This window comes from Microcaecilia unicolor, chromosome 3 (assembly GCF_901765095.1).
Source record: "Microcaecilia unicolor chromosome 3, aMicUni1.1, whole genome shotgun sequence".
In the NCBI taxonomy this organism is placed as follows: Eukaryota; Metazoa; Chordata; class Amphibia; order Gymnophiona; family Siphonopidae; genus Microcaecilia; species Microcaecilia unicolor.
In genome coordinates this window covers 136394462-136413024 of record NC_044033.1, presented here as the reverse complement: position 1 = coordinate 136413024, position 18563 = coordinate 136394462, and the positions used below count along the sequence as shown (strand labels likewise).

The 18563-nt window shown below is 43.4% G+C and overlaps 1 protein-coding gene across 6 annotated transcripts in view; it reads left to right on the top strand.

The window, feature by feature from the left end:
- CHRM3 (cholinergic receptor muscarinic 3) overlaps positions 1-18563 on the top strand; it is an 819103-nt gene that overhangs the window by 754369 nt on the left and 46171 nt on the right. For 3 of the 6 annotated variants that reach the window (XM_030196393.1, XM_030196392.1, XM_030196389.1), the window contains exon 1: positions 1879-1957. The exons of the other annotated variants lie outside the window; for them this stretch is intronic. The gene's annotated coding sequence lies outside the window, so the exon portion shown is untranslated. Of the gene's footprint in view, positions 1-1878; positions 1958-18563 lie in introns of those variants that run through there. 6 annotated transcript variants of the gene reach the window in all.

Here is an 18563-nt window from a genome sequence, read left to right as displayed (position 1 = left end):
AGAATTGTGATATTATGATCCCTTGTTTCATATTGTTGACAGTCTGCATTTTCCGTATGGGTGGTATATTGGTGTATTAGGTTCTGCCCAGTGTAATATTTATGGTACAGTAAGGTTCTGAGCGATTGTGGTTAGTATATGCTTTGAGCAACCACTTTATTCTTTGACATATGATACATAGCTAATATCTAAATTTAATAAAGGTATTAATTGTGACTTTTATTTTTATTTATTTATTTTTTCTGTGTGTTATCAGACAATTATGGATTTAAGCTCCACCCATGGCCCCACCCCTAACCCCACCCCCTTTAGCCTCCCCAAACAGTTGGGCCACCGACCGCCTATGGCCTCAACCAAAGCAAAAACAGATTCTTTGGGTACATAATACAAGTGGTCAAATACCTGACTTCAATATATCTTTTGGGAAGTATGAACTCCCCCTACAATCACCGGTCAGGAATCTTGGGATACTGCTAAACTTATCATTCATTCTGATCCTGCAAATTCAAACAACCTTTAAAAATTGTCTCTATCACCTACGGCAGCTATGAAACCTCTCTTCATATATTGAAAAGATGAGTCTGGCCACAGTGGTCCATTCCATGTTAACATCACAACTAGACTACTGTAATACCTTGTACACTGGCTAAATCAAAAAGAGTTTTCATCAGCTCCAACTAATTCAGAATGCTGCAGCATGACTGATAGAAGGCTGCAAATGGCACCTTCCTGCAAAAACTACACTGGCTACAAGTACGTTACAGGGCTAAATTTAAACCTCTCTGTTTGATTTTCAAGGCCCTCAGACAAAATACTCCAGAGTACTTAAAGAATAAGCCCTTTATTTATTTATTTATTTATTTATGGCATTTGTATCCTGCATTTTCCCAAACAAGTTCAGGTTCAATGTGGCTAACATTAAACATTTGTAATAGTAATTTACGGTTAGTAAATAGTTGTATTAGATGTATGTGACAGAATAGTATATTTTAAGCTCTAGTTTGGCCAGCAGGTGGTGCTTAAAGCTGTTACAGATAAGTGAATGATTCCTTCTTTAGTTAACACAGATGATAGGAAGAGCCTTGCAGGGATATAACCAGCTTTTTTCAAATGTTCTTGTTCTGGGCTCTGATTGGCCTGGAGTTTGAAATTACCCAGCAGTTGCTGGCTGTTGCTTCATTTTCAGCTGGGGAGAAAGAAAGACAGCTCTTTGATTAAGCCCTATTAAAAAAAACAGTTATATTTGATAATTAGTGAGCAGCTATATGTCCTGATCGCCCCAGGTACTTTTTAGAAAGTAAAAAAAAGTTTAGAAAGTATTATAATTGATCCATATTTCAGTTACCTGTTATTGTTTGCTGATTGCACATTTCTTGTTCATTGTTCAGTATATTTTTAAGACAATGAACACTTGTTTATTGCCTCTGCCTGACTGGACTTAATAAAGAATCCTGGTGGTTTGTGTGTTGGGTCTGTGAGTGCTTTCTGGGAACTGTGGGACCATTGGGATTGTGGCCTCCAGTACCCTAGAAATCACTGGGGATGATTTGAGAGTGGGAGACTCACCCAGAGGCGGTTGTGACCCAGTCAGTATAGAGCACAAGTGACAGGTGCAGGCTGACCTGAGCTGTGCTGGGGATAGACCCTCTAAGTGGCAGCGGGGTAACACTAGGCGGGTAGCTAGGCATTTTGTGGCAATGTATAAATAATAATATGCATTAACATCAATAGTTGTAAATAACATGAGTAAGGTAACAAGTATACCATAGAGTTAAAAATTACTAGCATTGGTAAGGGATTTACTGACTAAAAATGCTTTCAACAGTTTACAAAATTTAAGGTAATCAGTAACATTTTAATGGTTTTGGTAAAGAATTCCATATGTAATGGAGCTTCTTGCATTTCGGGAGGTGAAGAATGAGATAATCTCTAGACACAGGAAAAGCATTTTGTAAAGGTAATTCCAACAGATTTTGCATGTAATAAGGTGATAAACCATACAAAATTTAATAAACAAATACACATAGTTTGAAGGAGATAAGTTCCTCCCAAGGATCATTACTATCTATCCCCTCATCTTAAGAAATTGTATGATATGATACCTACCAGTGAGCCTTCTCAAGAGTAGCCCCAACGCTTTGGAATTTACACCCAGAGGGGCTATGAATAACTCGAGACTACATCTACTTCAGGAAGCAGTTGAAAGCCTGGCTCTTCTCCCAAGCCTTTAATATATAGAGTGACTGACTATCCTGCTTATTTTCGAAGGAGAAGGCCGGCCATCTTCCGACGCAAATTGGGAGATGGCCGGCCATCTCCTAAACCCGGCCAAATCGGTATAATTGAAAGCCGATTTTGACCGCCTTCAACTACTTTCCGTCGCAGGGCCGGCCAAAGTTAAAGAGGGTGTTTCTGCAGGGTACAGAAGGCGGGATGGGGGCGTGGTTATGAGATGGCCGGCTTCGGCCGATAATGGAAAAAAGAAGGCCGGTTCTGACGAGCACTTGGCCAGCTTCACTTGGTCCATTTATTTTTAGGACCAAGCCTCAAAAAAGTGCCCCAATTGACCAGATGACCACCGGAGGGAATCAGGGATAACCTCCCCTTAGTCCTCCAGTGGTCAGCAACCCCCTCCCACCCAAAAAAAATATTTTTAAACATTTTTGTGCCAGCCTGTATGCCAGCCTCAAATGTCATACCCAGCTCCATGACAGCAGTATGCAGGTTTCTGGAGCAGTTTTAGTGGGTGCTGCAGTGGACATCAGGTAGGCGGACCCAGGCCCCCCCACCTGTTTCACTTGTGGTGGTAAATGGGAGCATTCCAAAACCCACCCAAAACCCACTGTACCCACATCTAGGTGCCCCCCTTCACCCATAAGAGCTATGGTAGTGTTGTACAGTTGTGGGTAGTGGGTGTTGGGGGTTTTGGGGGGCTCAGCACCCAAGGTAAGGGAGCTATGCACCTGGGAGCAATTTGTGAAGTCCACTGCAGTGCCCCCTAGGTTGCCCGGTTGGTGTCCTGGCATGTGAGGGGGACCACTGCACTATAAATGCTGGCTCCTCCCATGACCAAATGCATTGAATTTGGCCTGGTTTGAGATGGCCGCCATTAGTTTCCATTATTGGCAAAAACCAATGGCGGCGATCTCTAAAGCCAGCCCAAATGTTGAGATTTGGCCGGCCCCGACCGTATTATCGAAACGAAAGTTGGCCGACCATCTTGTTTCGATAATACAGTCGGGTATACCGCTTTCAGGGGCCGGCCTTAGAGATGGCCGCCCATATAGATGGCCGGCCCCGTTCGATTATGCCCCTCCACGCACTCATTCTGCAACTGGATTAGTTTGCTACACACACTGTAACTTAGATCAGTTCATTATATCTTGTTTAACTGTAAAAAGTACTTGCCTTGAGTTTAGCCAGCCATCTATTGATCCCAACTGACTCTTTACCATGCATCTAGTCACCATCTATATATCTGCTCTTGGCTCCTCAGCTATATGATAAACTGTATTATTGAAAATCATTAGTATCATAGCTATTTTATTTGCATGGTTTAATGTGTTCTTATTCAATGTTTCATGAGTATTAGTATAGTGCAGTAGTAGCCTAGGAGTTAGTACAGTTGACTTTGATCCTAGGGTACTGGGTTCAATTCCCACTGCAGCTCCTTGTGACTCTGGGCAAGTCACTCTATTGCCCCAGGTACAAAATAAGTACTTGTATATAATATGTAACCACTTTGTAACCACAGAAAGGTGGTATATCAAGTCCCATCCCCTTTCCCTTATTAGGGTGATATCACATTATATCTCTCTTATTTGAATTTCAGTGCTATTAAATGTGTATATTTTTGATCCTGTTTAATGGTTGTCATTTATTGCATTTATATTTATACTTGATCATTTTACTATTGTTATGCTGTTAACAAAAGTTTAACTTTTATGTTAAACTGTACCTGTTGTAACTGCTAAAGGCGGTTAATAAATCTGAAGAAATAAATAAATAAAGTTTATTTAGACCTGCTATACTGCTGATCAAATAAATGTCTCAACAGTTCACACTGATAACATAATATAAAGCCCTAAAAGAAAAGAAAAAAAGAGAAACAGAAGGAATAAAATTTAACAGTACAATAATTAAAGTATGAATACACAATGCATTATAATAAATTATTAACATTAACAGAGAATAGTAGAAAACTGCATGCTTAAGTCCTTGCAGCAGTGGTGTAGCCATGGGTGGGCACAGACCCACCCAGTTTGGGCTCAGGCCCACTTAAGAGTGGCACTTCTCTGATGTGGCTGGTAGGGATCTTCAAGCCCCGCTAGCTGAAGACTCCCTGCATCTCTTCCTTCCTGACCCTGCAGGCATTCCAGCATCTCAACTTCATTCCTCAACTCATAGACAAACATGGTTTAATGGGACAGAGTCAGCATGGGTTCAGCCGAGGAAAGTCTTGCCTCACCAATTTGCTTTATTTCTTTGACGGCGTGAATAAACATGTGGATAATGATGAGTCGGTTGATGTAGTATATCTAGATTTTCAGTAAGCTTTTGATAAAGTTCCACATGAGAGACTCCTTAGAAAATTAAAAAGTCATGGGATAGGAGGCATGGTTCTGGTGTGGAATTGGTTATTGGACAGATAACAGAGGGTAGGGTTAAATGGTTATTTCTCTCAATGGAGGAGGGTGAACAGTGGAGTGCCACAGGGATTTGTACTGGGACCGGTACTATTTAGCATATTTATAAAGGATATGGAAATTGGAATGACGAGTGAGGTGATCAAATTTGCAGATGATACAAAACTATTCAAGGTTGTTAAAACACATGTGGACCTTAGGAAATTGGAAGACTGGGCATCCAGATGGCAGATGAAATTTAATGTGGACAAATGCAAGGTGATGCACATTGGAAATAATAATCCGAATCATAGTTACTTGATGCTAGAGTCCTCCTTGGGGATCAGCGCTCAAGAAAAAGATCTGAGTGTTGTTGTAGATAATACGCTGAAATCTTCTGCTCACTGTGCGGTGGCTGCCTAAAACGCAAACAGGATGCTAGAAATTATTAGGAAAGGGATGGTGAATAAGACCGAAAATGCTATAATGCCTTTGTATCTCTCCATGGTGCATCTGAATCTTGAGTGTTGCGTTCAGTTCTTGTCGCCGTATCTCAAAAAGGATATAGCGGAATTAGAAAAGGTTCAAAGAAGAGCAACCAAAATTATAAAGGGAATGGAACTCCTCTCATGAGGAAAGGCTGATGAGGTTAGGGCTCTTCAGCTTGGAAAAAAGACGGATGAGGGGAGATATGATTGAGGTCTACAAAATCTTGAGTGATGTAGAATGAGTAAAATTAAATCGATTTTTTTACTCGTTCCAAAAGTACAAAGACTAGGGGACACTCGAGGAAGTTACATAGAAATACTTTTAAAACAAATACGAAGAAATATTTTTTTACTCAATGAATAATTAAGCTCTGGAACTCTTTGCCAGAGGATATCATAACAGCGGTTAGTGGATCTGGGTTTAAATAAGGTTTGGACAAATTCCTGGAAGAAAAGTCCATAGTCTGCTATTGAGACAAACATGGGAAGCAACTGCTTGCCCTGGGATTTGTACTATGGAATGTTCCCACAATTTGGGTTTCTGCCAGGTACTTGTGACCTGGCTTGGCCACTGTTTGAAAAACAGGATACTGGGCTAGATGGACCATTGGTCTGACCCAGTATGTTTATGTTCTTATACCTTCTAAAGCTGTTATTTCTTTGCTGGCACTGAGCAGCGATTATGCCTGCTGCTTGCGCCAGCCCTGAGTTTTCCCTCTGATGCAGCTTCCTGTTTTTCAAAGGTGGGACCAAGTCAGAGGGAAGGCTTGTGGCTGGCATGTGCAGTCTGTATGAGTTGCTACTCACTGCTGGCAAAGAAATGAAGGCTTTGAAAGGTACAGGGAGGTAGGGGAGTTGAGAGATGCTCAGTCTCCTGGAGGGGAAGGAAGAGAAGCTGAGGGGAGGTGATTCTCGTGCCCACTAACTTTGGACTCAGGCCCACCCCAAATTGGGTGTCTGGCTATGCTCCTGCCCCACAGGCCCTGATCCACCACACCACAGCGCAAAAAATGACAAGTTGATGAAGGAAAGGAATACAGCTAACTCAGTGGTTTAAACATCAAGCACGTCCACAAATAAGTTTTAAGTCCCTTTCTGAAAATCTGAAATGTTTATTAGGTAGCATGTTCCAAAGGAATAGACCAACCACTGTAAAGATGGTATCAAGCCTCGTCCATCTGAAAGAGAGAATTGTGGCACTGAGATGTGTGAAGCTATCTAGAAGATGAGTAAAGGATTCAGAGTCAGGTCAAAAATAATGACAAGCCTGTATAATATATTTTTTAAATTAATGTTAATATTTTTGGTGCAATAAGTAGCCAATGTTCTGCTTGCACTAATGGGGTCATTTGGGCATTTATTTTTGCTCCAGAAACAAATTTCACTGCTGTGTTGACATCATTCTGAGTGAAATAGGTAGCCAATGTTATACCGTGGAATAAGGAATTACAGTACTCTTGATTACTGATCACAAGAGAATGGACCAGTAAACATAATGCATCTTTATGAACCAGATGTGTTACGAAATATATCTGCTGTAATTTGAAAAAAAAAACGTTTTCATGGTTAAATGATAGATATGTAATTTATAGGATAGCCTGTTATCAAGAATTATACCCATGATCTTTAGGGCTGAATAAACCTCGGATATGCTGGAGCATGTCCAGCCTCTGTTACTGAATATTTGAGTTATTACAGCAGCTTAAAAGTTAACTGAGAACCGGCCAATATTGAGACAACTACTCGGTTAACGCGGCAAATAAAGTTAGGACAGTGTTTCAGCTGCCCTAACTTTACCTGCACACTTAACCAGTTAGTGAACTGAATATTGCCACTAACCATTTAAATGTTGGCTGTGCCCCTGCTCCTCCCCAAACCACCCCTAACTAAGGAGCCCTTTTACTAAGCGGTTGTAAGCCCACCGCAGGCTTACCGCGTGCCAAATTTGAGCTACCACCAGCCCAACATGGGCGCCAGTGGTAGTTCCACCCCACTGCAGAGCATTTCTGGTGCTAGCGCAGGGGGTTATCCGGTGGCAATTGGGCAGCACCACATGCAACCCGCTTACCACCAGGTTAGCACGGGAGCCCTGACCGCCACCTTAATGGGTGGCAATAAGTGCTCCCCCTACATGGCCACATGATCCTTCTGTAACACTAACTGTATATTTTCTAATATATGTCCACTATTAATGACTATTGGAAGCCACATTGAGCCTGCAAAGAGGTGGGAAAATGTGGGATACAAACACAATAAATAAATGATTAGCGCAATCTTATCTCATGGCCATGTCATTCTTCAGCCTTTTTGCTCATTGTTGTAAAAAGGGCTTCAGCGTGCTGAAAAAATGGCCCCTGCCACTAACGCAGGGCCCTTTTTATCGCAGCTTAGTAAAACGGCCCCTTAGCTGGTTAGTGCTGTGGCAGTGAGAGAGTATATTCAGTGGTACTAACAAGTTAAATGCCTGGGCATGGCCAGCTCAGCAGGGCTGAACCAGGCCGATGTCTCTTCGGCTTGGTTAAGCCCTTTTGAATATTCCTTCCATGAGAACAGCAGAGCTCTGGATTTGTTCAGATTTAATGTCATCTTCTCAACACTTACATTCTGCCAAAGAAAAGCTCCTGCTGAAATCCATAAAAGGTGTGATTGGAAATTCTTTTAATCAAGCTGAAGGCACTCCGGTACACCTGGGACAATTTCCACTTCTTTCTCTAAAATTTTCATGGTCTTTGATTGCATTTGTTGGTGCATGAGGATCTTCTTATTTTCCACACATAGTAATGATATCTGATTGCCTTTCTCCTTGCCATAGTATTCAGGGGAGGGAGGTTTTTTTTTTTTTTTTTTTTGTTATTATTGATTTAAGCTTTTTATTGCTGAGACTAGAAATATCTCTTGAAGTCTTTTGCACTGGTGTGTTTTTGAAATCTTTGAGAAGTTTTTGCTATTTGGGAAGGTTTCTGGCCTATGAGGTTTCATTTTTTGTTTTTTTATTTGCACCCCGCGCTTTCCCACTCATGGCAGGCTCAATGCGGCTTAGGTACTTATTTGTACCTGGGGCAGTGGAGGGTTAAGTGACTTGCCCAGAGTCACAAGGAGCTGCCTGTGCCTGCAGTGGGAATCGAACCCAGTTCCCCAGGACCAAAGTCCACCACTCTAACCATTGTCCCAGAAGGTCACAGAGTCACATTTTTCTTGTTAGTATTTCTTTTTCTTTCAGTTTTTCGAGGACTCTCTTTGTAAACCCTTTCAATGTAATAGTAGCATATGTAGCATACAAGTAGCTGTACATTATCTCCTTTTTATCTTCACGGATGTACTTAATCGTAGATAGTCCTTTTAATGTTTTGATTAGATTCTTTTGTTTACCTCTTTCTGCATTGGGTACAAGAATAGTGTAGCTATAGTTTTACCATAACCCAGTGGTTCCCAAACCTGGCCCTGGAAGCACCCCAGCCAGTCAGGTTTTCAGGCTACCCACGATGAATATTCATGAGAGAGATTTGCATGCACTGCCTCCACTATATGCAAATCTCTCTCATGAATATTTATTGTAGGTATCCTGAAAACCTGACTGGCTGGGGTGCCTCCAAGACCAGGTTTGGGAACCACTGCCATAACCTATAGCTACACTAGGGTGATCTGAAGTATCTGCACCAGGACACATTAGATGACTACCACCATGATTAGTCCTAGTGCTTAAGCTAATGGTTGGCGTTTGTTTTCCTGAGTGACCTACCTATCATACTTCATTTAAAGTTGTCAGTTTGCAGGCCCGAAGGGCAGTAACAATTCACAAAAGGAAACATTCTTCAGAGATCCTACACCTCTGCAATAAATGCCAGGCTGCAAAATGGGCAAATAGGTTTTATTACAGTTCTCTGATTAACTCAGACTCAGACCATCCCAAATAAATTTTCTCAGTGCTTTCCTGGTTACAAATTAAATGTCCATGTTCAGACCCTCACAAAACTGCCGCTGTGAAAGCACCTGCACATTTTTTTGACAACATGATCACTTCACTGAGGTTAACCTCATAATTAGGACCAGCTAAGTCAAGTCCTGCTTCAACTTTGCATAGTAACAGTATTGAAGACCAACAAGACTTTAACCGTATCTTCATTTATCCCAGTTACTCTTTTTTTTTCAATTAGTAAGACCACTGTATCTCATCATCAAGGACCAAAATGTGTTTTTTAGATCCTTTCTCCTCATCTTGGTATTTCACAAGTATCACAAGTACCCGCCAGAGGTCATGGCAGCCATTTTCTGAAGGCAGCCGCAAGGGGCAGGAGCAAGTGGGCTTCACTCCTGCCCCCATCACTCCCAATATTATCACAAGGGATATAGGTAGGCGCAGGGGACCCAGGGGGGGGTGGGGGAATGTTCCTGGAAGGGGGTGCTTACTGGTGTGGGAGGGGAGGGGGAAGGGAAGGAGGCAGACTGCTTTGGGGGGGGGGGGCTGGGGAGGGGACAATTTTTTAAAAAAGTTATGCAGGTCCTGGATGATATTCCTTGACGGGACCTGCATACCTATACCAGCCAACTTGGCCAGGTTAGCTATGTGGATGCTGGCACTGAATATTGCCGGCTCCTGTATAAGCACCAACTCCTCTCCAATACCGGCCCCTGACCAGCCCACATTTTTGGGGCCAGTTAGAGGTGACATTCAGCAGCACTACCCAGTTAAATGCCACTGAATATCGGTGGTTGGGCAGCCCCAAGCAATTGAAGCCATCTGGAGCCCCTCCTGCCTGCTTAAATTGCTTTGAAAATCAGCCAGATAAATGTTATAAACTTCTTCAGCTAATTTGATCGATGGCAGTTAAGCTTGTCCTCAATGCACAACATTTTGATCATGTCACCCCCGCCCTTCTGCAGTCTGAACACTGATAATAATCTTCTCACATTACCCCCACCATCTCTCATTTGCCTCGACAGCATGCATGACTCTGCCTTCAGTTGTTTGGTTCTCCTGGCTCTGGAATGAGCTCCCACTCCATATCCAAAGACCAACCCACTACCTCAGCCTTCAAACAAGCATTGAAAACTCACCTTTTCACTGCTGCATTCTCCTTAGGCCATTCATTCCCGGTGTACACCAGCTTTCCAGTTCCCTTTTCTCATCCCCCCTTCCCCTTTGCCCATCTCTGGCGATCTCTTCCCCCCCCCCCCCTTTTTAAATTACATTTGTAAACCACTTTGAAGCCTGTCAGGCCCTCTGCGGTATATCGAGCTTCTGGAATAAATGAATTATAGAAGGTCACCATGTGAAGATACTCTGAAAGAACTGTAGTAAGTAATTAATTCTTTCTCAATCAGAACTAAATTTTATGCTCTGCTCACTATAGGCCCCCTCCCAAGTACAGGTATTTCATTCTAGTTTCTAAGGCAGAGTTGCCTGCACTTTCTGTTTAGGAAAGAAACAGTTCTCTTTCTTCATTCACAAATTGATCCTATTGTTCTGTTGTTTGCCTCCCAAAAAATACCCTCACTGAAATGCACTATTTATTTATTTATTGTTCACTTACTGTATATCCCACATTTTTCCACTCATGCAGGCACAATGTGGCTTACAAAAAGTTAAATAAAATTACAAAATAGGAAAACTTAGAAAAGTATACAAGGAATATGCAGGGGAAAAGCATCTAACAGGGTGAACTAGCAGGGTAGGGGTCAGGGAGGGTGCATCAGTCAGTGGTATAAAGTGAGGAATAGGTCTTGGCAAAGATGTAACTCTTCTACAACTTCTTGAAGAGGGCATGGTCCGCTTGAGTTTTGAGGTGTTGCGGGAGAGCATTCCAGTGCTTAGGGCTCCAATAACAGAAGGACGAGGCAAAGATCTTCTTGTACTTGACACCCTTACAGTTTGGGAAGTGAAGGTGGAGGTAGGAACGAGCAGCAGGATTGGCATTCCTGGGCGGAAGGTCGATCAAGGGGTACATATACTCCGGGGCAAACCCATAGATAATTTTAATTTTTTGCTAGGAAAATTAAGACTGGAAATCCTGGAATATTTAGGGATGAATTGAAATAAGACATGTCCCACTCCTTAAAATGTCATCCTGCTACCCTACTGTAGCTAAGGTCCCAGCTCTTCACAGGCATTTAACAGTCTGACCCTCTATAATGAGGGGAAGACTTGCAAGTTCAATGAATAAATTCTTTATAAATGGTTTTTTTTTAAACTGGGTTAGTATGGCATGCTGGTGTGATGCAGTTTCTGTATGTGCTGAAATATTCATAAATCCATTTCATGGATGATTCTGATTCATTTCGGTATGTTCAAGTCAGATGAAAATTGAGCAGCACATCACTGTTTATAAGGTTTTCTGTTTTCGGTTGTTTCCTATTGTCTGATGTATTATGTGAACAAAAAAAACATTTGAAGACAATAGTTCGAGTCATGCCAGCCTGCATTATGTGGTTAATTAGCCTTGCCCAAACATGGAAAAAAACACTTAGCTCAAACTGTGCAGGTAAGAAACCATTATATGCCTAATTACAGCTTATAGTAAAAGCTATAATGGTTCAAATGAGTTTGAAATAAGAAACAAAGTAATTCATCTACTTGAGACATTTTGAACGGCACATTAGTCTTGTGAGGTTAACACCACGTGGTCCCCTGAGCAAGCCTGGGTTTCTACAAGCAATGCTGGCATTCAGCTAGTCATTTGTGGTGAGCATTTGTTTTAATGTTTCAATGCTAAGCTTTATCCCCCCGATATATAAACTCTGCTTTTGATATTGCCTTAAAATGCCAACTGCAGTGTTGTGCCAGCCAAATACTGATGAAGCTGAATATTCAGGTATATGCTGCCCATTGGAAGTTACCCGGGTATTGGCCATGAATATTGGAAGTTCCCGTATAACTTCCAGTTCTGCGCCAGACCTCCCTGGCATTACCTGATAGTCCTGCTCCATTCTGGTTCAGCAATTGAAAATGCTTGATCTCTAACTGAAGCCAGTTTCATACACTACATTGTCAGAAGAGCTGGAAAAACTGAGAAGAATCTTAACAGATCTACAGCCACTATTCCATGAGGTTGAATTACTGAAAGAGATATTCCCAGCTCCACATATGCTGGCCTTCTGACAACCACCTAATCTGAAACAAAAGCTAGTAAAAAGCAAACATCCAGTAGATACTGAAAAAGAGAATGGCACACGTCATTTCCTCTCAGACATAAGTGACATCGTTGTTTGTACTTGTAGAGTTTTTGTTCTGAGAGGTCAAGTTGCCTCCGAGTTGTGTACTGCAGTCTGCAGTGGTAAAGACAGGTTACTTGTTGGTCATGCAGATAAAGCTGGCAGAATTAGCTGTTTTCCCAAAGTAAGAAGAACAAGTCGACGCCGATGCAGCTTTCCGATTTCCCATTCTCGGTTGATGTTGAGCCAAATAATCAGCACGTTGGCAGCAGAATCGTCGATGATGATGTAGGACAGCACCATGGGCCAGCGTCTGTTCATATGCTTTGAGTATGTTGAGTAAAACACTTATTCTGTGAACTACCTGCTATTGTTACTGATAATTAGTAATCATAAGCATGTGTATGAGCATTTATTATGTTAGACACAAAGTTATTCAAAGTCATTAACTCGCAACAGGATAGTGAAAAATTACAGAAGGACCTTACGAGACTGGGAGACTGGGCGGCTAAATGGCAGATGACGTTTAATGTGAACAAGTGCAAGGTGATGCATGTGGGAAAAAAGAACCCGAATTATAGCTACGTCATGCAAGGTTCCACGTTAGGAGTTATGGACCAAGAAAGGGATCTGGGTGTCGTCGTCGATAATACACTGAAACCTTCTGCTCAATGTGCTGCTGCAGCTAGGAAATCGAATAGAATGTTGGGTATTATAAGGAAAGGTATGGAAAACAGGTGTGAAGATGTTATAATGCCGTTGTATCGCTTCATGGTGCAGCTGCACCTTGAGTATTGTGTTCAATTCTGGTCGCCACATCTCAAGAAAGATATAGTAGAATTGGAAAAGGTGCAGCGAAGGGCGACTAAAATGATAGCGGGGATGGGACGACTTCCATATGAAGAAAGACTAAGGAGGCTAGGGCTTTTCAGCTTGGAGAAGAGATGGCTGAGGGGAGACATGATAGAGGTATATAAAATAATGAGTGGAGTGGAACAGGTGGATGTGAAGCGTCTGTTCACGCTTTCCAAAAATACTAGGACTAGGGGGGCATACGATGAAACTACAGTGTAGTAAATTTAAAACAAATCGGAAAAAAAATTTTCTTCACCCAACGCATAATTAAACTCTGGAATTTGTTGCCGGAGAACGTGGTGAAGGCGGTTAGCTTAGCAGAGTTTAAAAAGGGGTTAGACGGTTTCCATAAGAACAAGTCCATAAACCACTACTAAATGGACTTGGGAAAAATCCACAATTCCAGAAATAACATGTATGGAATGTTTGTACATTTGGGAAGCTCGCCAGGTGCCCTTGGCCTGGATTGGCCGCTGTTGTGGACAGGATGCTGGGCTCAATGGACCCTTGGACTTCTCCCAGTGTGATATTACTTATGTACTTATGTAGAAGCATGCAAAATTGAGTTTTGAAAGCTGTTCATGCTCAAATTCTTTTATTTATTAAACTTGCAACAAAACAGGCAAAAAAATTACAGGTTACTCAAAAAAGTAGACAACACCACCAGGCCATTACAAAACTTGAGTACCACAGGATATAAATATAGGAACCCTCACTTCCTAAACCCACTGGCTGTGTGAGAGGACACTAACTAAAATTAGTTCAAAACGCAACTGCAGTTGCATACTGCAGGGTGGACCAAAAATGCTCCCAGCAACGCTGGAAGTACATTCCCTTAACCAAAGAAATGTTCTCAATGTCAAGGCACTCCAGAGAAAATAATGCTATGAGAACAATTTGACGAAGAAATCCCAGTAAGCCAGATGGTACAGCAGTGGACAAATTATAATCCTCAAACAGGAAATGTGGATCCAGGGAAAGAGGTCAAGACCATTGGGCTGCCGTAGCATGGATGACTTGATGCCAGAAGACTTGAATCACAGGGCAGCTCCAAAACATATGCCCATTTTTAGCAGGACTATGCTGACATTTAGGGCAAGCAGCCATGTCCACAAAGGCATGGTGAGGAGAAATATACAGTCTCAGAACAAATTTATATTGTAATTCCCAGAGCAGTGCTTTACAAAAGTACCATTGCATACCCAGCAGACAACCCTTAACCTGCTGCTCAGTAACAGCCACCACCAAGTCAGCTGACCACTGCCGTGCAAAGTCCAGGTCCTCTGTGAAATACTGGATATTTGTGATGATAAGCCAATGGTTCGTGGTTCTTGGAGCTTAAGATGAGCGCTTCATTAAGGGTATCATGCACATCCTCGCACAATTGCTCCCAAGGCAGGTCCCGCACATACTGGCACAGTTGCACGTCGGCAAAGCGTAGGAGGCAAATGAAAGCTGGTACAGAGGTTCTCAAAAGGTTTCAGATGGCCATCATCCGTTAACAGTTGCGACAGGTAATCTATACCCAACAACCCCCAATGAGCAAATGCTGCAGTGGAGGAGTGGCCTAGTGGTTAGGGTGGTGGACTTTGGTCCTGAGGAACTGAGTTCGATTCCCCGCACAGGCAGCTCCTTGTGACTCTCGGCAAGTCACTTAACCCTCCATTGCCCGCCGCATTGAGCCTGCCATGAGTGGGAAAGCGCGGGGTACAAATATAACAAAAAAAAAAAAAAGTTGCCCACTAATGAGGATCCTAGAAAAAAGGTTAGTTTCCAAACAAGTCACAGAGAAATCCCCATTACCCTGATACCAATCATTAATATGTCTCATAGCATAATCCACTGTTAAATACTGCATGTTCAATAGGCCCAGCCCCACATGAGACTGAGGTTTTTACAGAATAGAAATGGGCAATCTGGCACACCTTCCCTGCCACAAATAGGTCTGCAAGACTCTGTGGAGCACACGCTCAACCTGTACCCAGAAATAAAGGGGAAGCAGTTGAAAAATATATAACCACTGGGGGGCTATAATCATACTAAACAAAGCTATGCACCCTAAAGGGACAACGGATAAGCGCCCCAGATCCCAAGCGTCTGCAAAACCAAGGACAACAGCAGTTGAACATTATAGATATAGTTCAGACAGATTGACAGGAATGAGATCCCCCAAATATTTAAGTTGCCCCTCTGCCTCACTATTTCCTCAAAACTCCGCAACATACACAGATGCAGTTCCAAAGAAAGAAGAAAAAGCAAGGGGAACAGGGCTCCTGCTGCGTACTACAAAAAATTGGAAAAGAGGCCGTGCACACCCCATTAACAAGCAGGGCAGCCCTGGGCTCCGCATAAAGCGCAGCTACTGCCTGATAGTACCACCCGGAAAGTCCCACATGGGTCATGATTTCAAATAAAAAGTGTCAACGAACCCAGTCAAAGGCCCACTGAGCATCTAAACTGGTCACAAGGAGGGGAATCCCTTGCCACTGACTACACATTAAGGCCAGAAGCAACTTTCGAACATTAAGAACCTATTGACGCCCCTGCACAAAGCCTACCTAATCTCCATGAATAAGCTCTGAAAGATCCTCTGCCAGCCAGCTAGCCAAAACATGAGACAAAAGTTTGACATCTACATTTATAAGTGATATCGGGCGGTAAGCCCCAGGCTTGTCTGAGGGTCAACCTGGCAACAAGCTAATCAGGGAGGTATTTTCATGAGAAGGGAACTGTTGGGACTCCACCACAGCCTCAAAATATGCCTCCACCAGGCCAATAAATTTATGATGTAACATTTTTAAATACTCTTTGGTAAAAACCATCAGGGCCAGGGTCAGGATACAATTTAAGGGCCCGGATGGCCCGCTGCATCTCCTTGTCAGTAATTGGTCTATTAAGGGCATCCTGCAATTAAAGGGTGAAACTGGGCATACCTGGCTGTCTAAGATAAGCCCTATTATGATCCAGAGCCACCAGAGTGGACTTTCCCATGCATAAAGCCTGTGGAAATGGGAAACAAAGACTTCTGTGATCTCCTCCATCCTGGAAATCACATGATCTTCTGAGATCCTAATATACCAAGAGGCTGCCCCACTATGCACAAGTCACCTTGCCAATAATTTTCCCACTATGTTTCCAAACTTTAAAAAACTGGTATTTTCTATATATAATCAAACATATAAATGGCAAGTGACCGACTCATCTGCAAATGCGCAGTAGAGACTTCCCTCTCGTCATGACGTGATGACATCAGAGGGCGGAACAGAGAGGGAAACGTAATCGGACTGTCGGACGCTGCCGCTTGGAAATGAACATCGTGCGCACCAACCTCCCCCCCATCCCCGCCGCCGCCGCTCCCGCCCCCCTCCGTATTGGGCCCCCTGCACTGACCTGACAGCGCCTCTCACCTCCGTGTGGAAGCGTTGCAGGCTGCTGCCTGCAGCGCTTTCACACGGAGGTGAGAGGCGCTGTCAGGTCAGTGCAGGGGGCCCAGCACGGAGGGGGGAGGGAGCGACGGTGAGGAGGGTAGCTGGAAATCTCGCCCATTTTAATGGGCTTAACGGCTAGTCAGGCAGAAAGTGCACTCGTGAATGTAAGCATTCAGTGCCATCCTAGTGGCCATCAGGGTATCGTAAGAACAAGGGGTTGGGTGGACCACATAAGTCTGCTTAGCAGCCTTTATCTTGCACTCTAGATCAATATTCCCTTGCTCTAGGCACTTTTTATGGGCACACACAAAGACAATGATGGCCCCCCACATCACCGCCTTCCCGGCGGGCCAAAAAAGCTTTGGATCTGAAACATGCTGCTGGTTATTATGCTCAAAATCCTCTCATTGTTTATGTAAATAGGAGATAAACGCGTGGGATGAAAATAAGTAAGATGGAAATCTCCAACCAAGCCGCTTGGAAAAATATATGGATGTGCATCAAAATCAATCCATACGATGACATGGTCCGAGAATTCCTCTTGCCCAATGATGGCAGAGGCAACATGGAGAAAAAAAACAGTTCTCACAAAAATATAATCTAAATGAGAAAGAGTATGATGTACTCAGGACATATGAGTAATGTCCCGCTCCTCATGGTGAAAAAGTCACCAGGGTCTAATAAATCAAGGGCTCTACGGAAAGATTGTAGCTCACCATCATCCCCACCCCCACATAGCCTTTGGCTGTACCTGAGGAGTGGTCTAGAGAGGGATCCAAAACCAGATTCATATTACCCGTCGTAATCATGGGAAGGGCTGCATACTGTTGGCATTCCTGCAACAAATGAAGTAAAAAGGATTCCTCCCAGGGAACTGGACCATACACCCAACCAAGACCAGCTTTTTACCCTGTAAATTCAAGAGATCTCCCAAATAATGGCCGTTCGCATCCTGAAACAATTGTTGAGTGGTACATTGCGGGAACTTTCACACTAAAACTACTACCCCACCTTGGTTCCCCTCTGACGGAGAACAAAACACTCTGGCCACCCATTGGAACCTCAATTTCTGGTGCTCAGCCTGGGACAACCTAGTTTCCTGGAGGCAGGCAGTGTCTGCTTTATGGTGATTCGGGCCCCCAATATTTTGGTGTGCTTTATAGGGAAAGTAGTCCCACAGATATTCCAAGAAATGAGTCTGACTTTACTAGGGGCAGTACCACTCATACACACTTACCAACAGGATCAAAACCAGCACAATACAATCCTGTCTCCATTTGTGTTCACAGTAGAAGTCCTCAAGTGCTGCTGTCAGCAGAGCCCCGAATCTCCCACAGACACTCCTGTGCAGCCTGGGGAGAATCAAAACTACACCACTGTCCATGACGGTACACCTTGAGCAGTGCTGGGTAGAGGAGCATAAAGCGGTTCTGCAAGTCACGAAGCTCTGAGCACATAGGAGAAAACCAGCACCAGTGATTCTGCAACACCGCCAAATAATCTTGAAAGATCTTCACCAGGACACCCTCATATTGCAAGGAATCATGTTTCTGCCAAAACCCCCCACAGAATTTCCACTTTATGGACATAGTTGTGGCCTGTTCCTGTCATCTTGGAGGTGTCCCACGTGATGTGCCCACTAGAATCAGAGAGTGTGAATTCTGATGAAAGCCAACGCTCCAACAGGGTGGCCAAGGTTTGCTCCGGCAGGGTTTCAGGCAGGCCCACTATCTGGAGATTGTCCCTCTGGGACCAATTTTCCAATTTGTCTAACTTTTCGGACTGCTGTTGTACCAGCTTTTCCAGTTGAGTCCTTATTTGGATCCCCCCGTAATCCACCACTGACACCCACTCCTCCGGATCTCTCGTGTGGCAAGTGGTTTCCACTAGTATCCACTTCAGGTTAGCGAGCTGGTCCTATAGCTGCCCCAAATATGGCTCCAATGCCTTCCGCACCACCTCTGTGAGCTGCGCTAGTTGCAGAGATATAAACACCAGAGCGTTTGGAGCCTCTCAGA